Consider the following 8,263-nt stretch of genomic DNA (forward strand, 5'->3'; position numbering starts at 1 on the left):
TTTAAGTATAAATGCAATGAGAGTTTAAATAGACAATTAACTACAACTTAATGTCCTTGTAGCCTTTACTAATGTCACTGAGTCAATCTAAGTCCAAAGTGATTCTTGATAAAGTTTGATATTAGCTTTTCTTGTTTATTCCTCAGGACTTGAGATAGTGTAGTCTTGACTTGCTTCATTTCTTCAACCTGACTTCCAATCTGGTAGATTGTAGTCCTTAGCGCAGATATATGGTTTCTTTCTAAACCATCACATAGTCTTATAACCCTTGGATGAGAAGAATTTTCATTGTAGCATAGACATTTCTCTTTCAAAATCACTTCAAGTTTAGCAGAATCCTTCTTCAATGGAATTTCATTACCATCATCTTCAACTATGTTAGGAATGAATTCTGTAACCCTTGAACCAGAAATTCTTGCTTTATCTCTTGTGGTCTTCAATATGAAATTTGACCATCTTCTGGTAATATAAGACTTTATCTCTAAAAGATAAAGAAAGAATTGAAGTTCTTTCAGAGATTTATTCAGCACATCTGATTCTGACATTTGATAAGTCCTTCCATCTTCAAGAAATAGAATCAGATTTTCTTTGACATTATGCTTGTCATGAGCATCCAGTACCACTTGAACAGAGTTAACCTTATCAAGGTGTTTCTGTGTAACATCTTCAAGAGGTTTGTCAGTTAACAAAAATGGATCTCTAGTAGCAACTTCAACTCCTATCTTGATCTTAGCTTCATCAGAACCTAGCCATGCTCTGTCTCTTGGGTCTCTAGTATTTAACCCAATAGTCATGAAATCAGACAGCAATTGGCTTTTCTCTGGATCTGATGGTCTGACATTCTTCCATAGAAGTTTCTTTTTATCAGCTACTTTCATCTTGTGTAAATCAACTTGAGCTATGTCAAAGGTTGATGTCTTGATGGCTTTATCATAACTTGTTGTTTCTTTTGTAGCTTGTTGTTCTTCACTCTAACAACTTGAGCTCTGTCAGAGGTTATCTTGGATTCTTCAGTAATCTTCCTTCCTTTCAGAGTTTGAACATCTTCATCTTCAACAAGAGTATCATCATGAACTTGAACCAGTTTGCACACAGGTTTCATCAGTATTTGAGGAATTTTCATCTCCTGTGGCTTTATTGGTTCATCAACTTTTCTTTTCCCTTTATCTTTGGGATCAATCTCAGCTTGTGATCTAGTCTTGGGCTTAGATGCCTCAGTATTTGATTTCTCCTTGATCACAATGCCTTTTCCTTAAGCCTTGGAGGTTTCTTTGCAACAGAAGCTTTTGACTTTAGATTTGTCTTCTCAGCTTTAAATCTGGCTTCTTCCTCCTTGAGATTTTCTAAATCCATTCCAGGATTATGTTTCAGAAATAATCTTCTAGCAATCTCTTCATCAAGTGTCTGAATCTTGGGATCCTTGTAGTAGACAGTAGTCTGCTTTCCCTTGAGCTTCAGAGTTTGCAAAAACTTCTGAGAGTCTTGACTTCCATCTTGAATCAGAACATCAAACTTTGTCATTAGACTTTGCTCATCAGAACTTGATATCAGATTTTGATTATCAGCACTTGCTATCAGATTTTGGGTTTGAGCAGCTTCAGAACTTGTCTTCTTTTGATTAGAGGATTTGCTTGTATCAGAAATTAGTTTCCTAAAAGAAACCTTGTTGTTTTGCCCTTGACCTTGACCCTTGCTAGGGTTTCCCTGGTCATCTTCATTATTATCCCTTTTCTTCAGTATCTAAGTATTATAGCATTTAGACTTCATTACCTTTTCCCCCTTTTTGGCATCATCAGGTAGTAGGAGAGAGAGAAGAAGTTCGACTGAAGATGGAATTTCATTAAGTTGAGCTTGTTGAGAGGCTTGATTATGCAGGACCTCAGTAATTTAGGCCTATTGCTTTTCTTGTACCTTCTCAAAAGCTTCAACTTTTTACATGTATAGGTCTGATAAGTCTTGACTTGTCTAACTTGAGAGTCATATCTAGCTTTTCTGCTGACTCCAGAAGTTTATCAACCTTGGCATCAGTTTGAGAGTGTAGACCTTGAAGATAGAGTTGTGACTTTGAGTTGAGTCTTGAAATCAGAACTTGTCATGAGCTCATCAGCCTTAGAAATGTTCTCTGTCCGAACGTTAGAGCTTGGAATGAAAGCAGTTTCATATCACTTCTTGTTCACTCCACTCCTCTGTGAGTATCTTCCTAAGGAATAGGAGCATCATGTTAAACAAACTTTTGGATTAATGCCTTCTTTCCATGATTGGAGCATTTACTGGAGCCGACTCTCCAAAACTTGTAGAAAATCCATCATCTTCTGACAACACAAGAGTGTGTGTAACAGAAGGAGAGTCAATACCAGCTTCATCTAAATTCTGAGCATCAAAATTTATCTCCAGAATAGGAGTTATTGGTATCTCAGCCTGTAAGATAGGAGAATTAACAATAGATGGTTGAGCTGATGTTGGAGCTTCCAGATAAAGAACAATAAGAATATTCAGCCTATGGATGTCAATTTCAGGACTTAATCCTGAATCTTCAACTGTAACTTTGTCATGAAGAGGAGAGACAGGTGGTGTGACCATTGTTTCCTGAACAGTGTCTTCAGCCTGATTTGGAGGTGGCAAAGATTCAATCACAATTGGCTTTGAGATCAGAGATTCCTAATACCCTTCCTCAGCTTCAGTAGTATCCTCAAATAGAGGCTTAGCCATGTGCCTTCCTAACCTCTGTTTCTTAGATCTCCTAAATGATATAGGATTTGCCTGAGTAGCATCAAAACTTACATTTCTTTTCCTCTTCAAATTATCAAAACCCTTAGCTTCAGTATTTATCAGATGGGTTGACCCTTCAGCTTCTTTTTCTTTCTGAAAAATCACATTTTCAGCTTCCACAGGCACAGGTTCTGATGCATGACCCTGTGCTTCTTCATCATCTGATTCATCTCTTAAAATCATCCTTCTTCTCCTTGGTAGAGATTTAGGAACATATTTTGCTCTTTTAGTCCTTGAGGATGAAGGTCTGATGGTAGGTGCTGATGGTTATTGTTGTGAGGATTGTGTTGGTTGGAAGTATGTTCTGATGGTAGGTTGAGTTGGTTGAGGTTGAGAAGTGGTAGGTTGTGTAGGTGCTGATGGAGGTTGGGATGGTTGGACATCTGGATATAAGGTAGTATAGGTGTTTGGGTCAGAGTTTACTAAGACCTGTTTGACTGATTGTGGAATTTGAAGGGGTCTAAGAACAGTTTTCTTATTATTAGTAGATAATAAGTCAAGCAAAGCTCTTTTAGCAAGTTTGAAAGGCTGAATCAACTCACTAGCTAATTGGGGCTAAATAGAGCTACAACAACTGTAAATAAGTTGACAGAATCTAGCAAAATATACAGTAGTTCTATATTCTGTCATCCTATCACTTATGAAACCTAGTACAACATTAGCATAATCAAAATGAGATTGAGTAATTAGAGCATACCCAGATTTCTGACTAAGGATTGGAATTGCATCAAAGTTTAAACATTTTTTTGCAAAAGTTCTGGTGATGTAGTAAAAGAAGAAACTCCATTCCTTCCTTATGTATGGCTTCTTCAATTGTCCCATCTTGGACAATGATTTTTCATAACCCAGATTAGCCATAATCTGTTGAAGAGCTGGCTCCTCAACTGTTGAAAAAGTGCAGTCTTCTGGCATATGTAGAGCTTGGCGAACTATAGACACAGTCACCACATGTTCATCCTCCCCTGTTATGAAAATAATACTAGGGGACCCATTTGCACCACCATCATCATACATACCACTCATTCAGAACTCCAACACTTGAGTTCCTGAGATTGATTGAGGTTGGGTCAATGCATAACCAATCTTACTGTTTGCAAGGAAGTCCTGAACGAAGTGAAGATCTGATGGGACTTCGTCCTTGCTAAGGATATCTAAGTAGTTATTACGAACAAACTTTGCTCCATTGAAAACGATGTCTTTTGGTGCCATTTCTATGAAAAATCAAGTGAGAAGAGTGTGTACACAAAGTGTTTGATAAAATGCCTGTGAGAAAATAGAGCTTCATAGAATATTAGTGGGTGAGAGAAAATAAGAGAGATGAGAGAATGAGAAAAGTAGGTAAAAGGTTATAAAATCTTTTAACACGTGATAACATCTATATTTATGAAGCATGACCGACAATTTACACCTGGCAACATGTGAACAGGCAGTAAATAGTTAAAGCAGTAATTAGTGGGCACGAGAAATAAGCAGTAATTATTGTGCATAAGCAGTTTTTCAAGACAAACACGTTTCCCACTAAACAAATAATTATGACTGTTTTTATCTCACTTAAATATATTCTGATAAAATATGACTATTTAATATTACCACAAATAAGTCAATTAAATAAATAATGCCACGTAAGCATCAGAGTTTCCATCAGGATTTAATATCAGAAGTTGACTATTATCAGATTTTAACGGTCATCAGAACAAGGCTTCTGGTCTCAGAAAGTGAATGTTTGTTTCTGTGATTCTTCATACAAAAACTGACTTGTTTCTTTAGAGTTTAATCATTAGAACTTCCATCAGAACTTGTCCTCGGAATTTATGTAAATGACACTTAACTGTTTGTCTGAAACAACTTAATCACCAGAGTAATTTTCATCATTAATATGGAGTGATAGTGTGTGCATTAGGAAAATATCATATAAAGATTAAATCTGATAAACTTTAGTACATCATAGAAATAAGGCATAACTAAGAAAAGTGCTTAAAATTTGTCTTTAATAATGAAGTCTACTATAGCATAAATTTATACAAGAGTCCACCTCAACTATTTGTGCTCATTTTATGCATCTTTTGAAATTCCTTTTTTTTTACAGTGGCTTCTCAGTGTAAGTGAATCACAACTGCTATTAGAATTTATGCTATTATCAGAGTATTTCTCCAGTAGTCAGAGAATGTGAAAAGTCACCAAGAAAAATTTATTTGCTTTTCTAATGCATATAACTTAATACCAGCAATGCACTTGGGTCTTCCCTTCCACATATTTACTCTAGATCTCAAAGAAGTACCTGACTTCAATTTTCTTTTCTTCAGATAAGTGAGGTTTATCCAGCATTTAGTTCATCCTTAAGATTTACTGACATCAGAATTTGACAGATGAGAAGCAAAAATCTAGTTTATGCCTTAGCAATAAGATTCTCAAAGTAAATTTGACTCAGCTCAAAATTAGAATTTGCTTGTGTTAATGAATTTGTACATAAAGAACTAATTCAAACATGGGATTTCCAGTATGTTAAAGACTACTAGGTCAGCATCTAGCACAGTAATCCTCATTGGATTGAATAATCACAGAACATTCAGAACACTATGAGAGTATATAGAATCACATCAGATAACAATCAGTATTTAATATATTACATTTTAAGCACATATTATGTAGGGATAAGACAATCTGTAAACACTGATCATAAACTATGATGCATGAGAACAAAAACTAAGCAAATTTTGAGAAAGAATCTGAAACCATTCCAAGTTCATTTACTAGTCTAGTAAAAGTAGCTTCACATAGTGGTTTTGTGAAGATATATGCTAGTTATTGATCTGTTGGAACAAAATGCAATTCCACTGTACCTTCCATCACATGTTCCCTTATGAAATGGTACCTAATGCTGATGTGCTTTGTCATTGAGTGTTGAACTCGATTAACTGTCATAGCAATAACACTTTGCTTATCACAGTAAATAGGTATTTTAGAAAATTCTAACCCATAGTCCAGTAACTGATTCTTCATCCAAAGAATCTGTGCACAACAGCTTCCTGCAGCAATATATTATGCTTCTGCAACTGATATGGAAATTGATTTTTGTTTCTTTCTAGACCAAGAAACCAATTTGCCTCCAAGAAATTGGCAGCTTCCACTAGTGCTTTTCCTGTCTATTTTGCATCCTGCAAAATTTGCATATGAGTAACCTATTAGCTTCAAATCTGATTCTCTAGGATACCACAATCTTAGATCAGCTGTACCCTTGAGATAATTGAAAATTCTTTTCACATCTATTAGATGAGGTTATTTTGGATCAGCCTGAAATCTTGCACAAAGACAGGTAGCATACATGATATCAGGTCTACTTGCAGTTAAATAGAGTAAAGAGTCGATCATACCTCTGTAGTTAGTAATATATACGGATGAACCAGTATCTTTAACTAACTTGGTTGTAGTGGTCATGGGAGTGGATGCAGTTGAACAATCTTGCATTCCAAATTTCTTGAGTAAATTTCTGGTATACTTAACTTGACAGATAAAAGTACCTTCTTCATTTTGTTTGACTTGAAGTCCCAGAAAATAGCTAAGTTCTCCCATCATACTAATTTGATATTTTGACTGCATTAGCTTTGCAAACCTTTCACGAAGTTTGGCATTTGTTGAACCAAATATGATATCATTAACATAAATATGTACCAAAAGTAAGTCCTTTCCATGGTTGAGGAAGAAAAGTGTTTTATCAATTGTGCCTTTGTGAAATCCACTTTTAGAAGGAATTGAGTTAAAGTCTCATACCATGCTCTTGGAGCATGCTTAAGGCCATAAAGTGCTTTGTCAAGTCTGTAGACATTATTAGGAAATTTTGGATCTACAAATCCTGGAGGTTGTTGAACATATACCTCTTCTTCCAATTCTCTATTGAGAAAAGCACTTTTCACATCTATTTCAAAGACTTTAAACTTTTTCTGAGAAACATAAGCCAAAAAGATTCTTATGGCTTCCAATCTAGCAACTGGTGCAAATGTTTCATCATAATCAATACCCTCATATTGAGAGTAGCCTTTAGCAACCAGCCTTGCTTTGTTTCTTGTAATTATGCCATCACTGTCAGTTTTGTTTCTGAACACCCATTTTGTGCCAACAATCACTACGCCATAGATGACCTATCGCAATGGTTTAATCATGCGTGTTACAAAATTATGTTACCTGAGGTATGCTCATCTTAGCCTACCGCAACCTAGTGTTTTTCATGTTACCATAGCCTTCGTAACATGTTACTATACCTTCAAAGTGTTACATACCGTAACATATGGAAACTTATGTTACAATAGGGTGTTAATGGATAAAAAAGTAATATTTTACAAACAATTAAATTTATATAATTATTTGACTTCAAAATTAATCAATTTTGATGACACAATTAAGCAATAATTTTAATATTAGCTAAGATTGATAAAATAAATTATTTTTGTTAAATTCTGTAAACTGTACTAATTAGTAACTGATAATTTTTTATTATTAAAAAATTTGAACACTATTTAAAATTAAAAGTTTAGTAAAAAAATTAGCAATGTTGGGCTCTCGATAAGGCGTACTAAAGTAGGCTCAAAACTTTTGGAGAAGCGGTAGTTTTTTGGACTGACTTGGGTAAAATTTTAGAAAAGTCAAAATTTTAAAATAAAATTTTAAGTAATAAAAAATTAAAATATTATAATTCTCTTTCATTCTGATACGAGCATTGATGTACACATTTTTAAAAATAAAAATTAAAATGTAAATATACAGATTTATGTAAGTAACAAATTATATAACTAATTTTGTTCTAAAATAATGTTTTCAATATTATTTACTACAATTATAAATTACAAATTGTATACTTTTTCTGGAGACTTGAAATTTTTAAAAGCGGACAAAATTTGTAAAAAATTTCAAACGGAGCGCCCTTTTTTTGGATGAAAGCCGCCCAACCCACTTTTTATCTCGTCATTACACTCTCTTCCTCTTCTCCCTCTCTTGTACTCTTCCTAAAACTCTCTCTCTCTTAAACCTCTGTCTCATACATAGCCTCTCTGTAAATCTCTTCATCTAAAGTAATTTTCTTCTTCAAATTAGGGTTTTTCAATATAGTTTGGCAAGGGCTCTTCCAATTAGGGGTTTCTTATTTTCAATTCATATGACTCGATTTCTTCGCTTTAACTTCAGGTAATTCATGTTTCTCTTTGGTTTTAGGGTTTCTTTAATTTGGATATTTACATTTTGTATTGTGTTGTATTTCGGAGTTATTAGAATCTCGAAATGGGAGTAGTTTATCTGTTCCACAACTTCAGTGTATTATATTTCGGCTGAGCAGTGCACTTTCATTTGTAATGGGTGAAACGAATCTTAATAATCGAATGCTTGGTCACCGGGAGATTGTAAGTTTTACTAGTTTTAAGTGTATGTTTCTGTTTTACTGTTTGTTATATTCGTAAATTTGGATGATTTTCTAGTGTTGAATGAAATTTTGTGTGTGTTGTGTTTG

The sequence above is a fragment of the Apium graveolens genome, chromosome 2 (genome assembly GCF_009905375.1).
Source record: "Apium graveolens cultivar Ventura chromosome 2, ASM990537v1, whole genome shotgun sequence".
Classification (NCBI taxonomy): Eukaryota; Viridiplantae; Streptophyta; class Magnoliopsida; order Apiales; family Apiaceae; genus Apium; species Apium graveolens.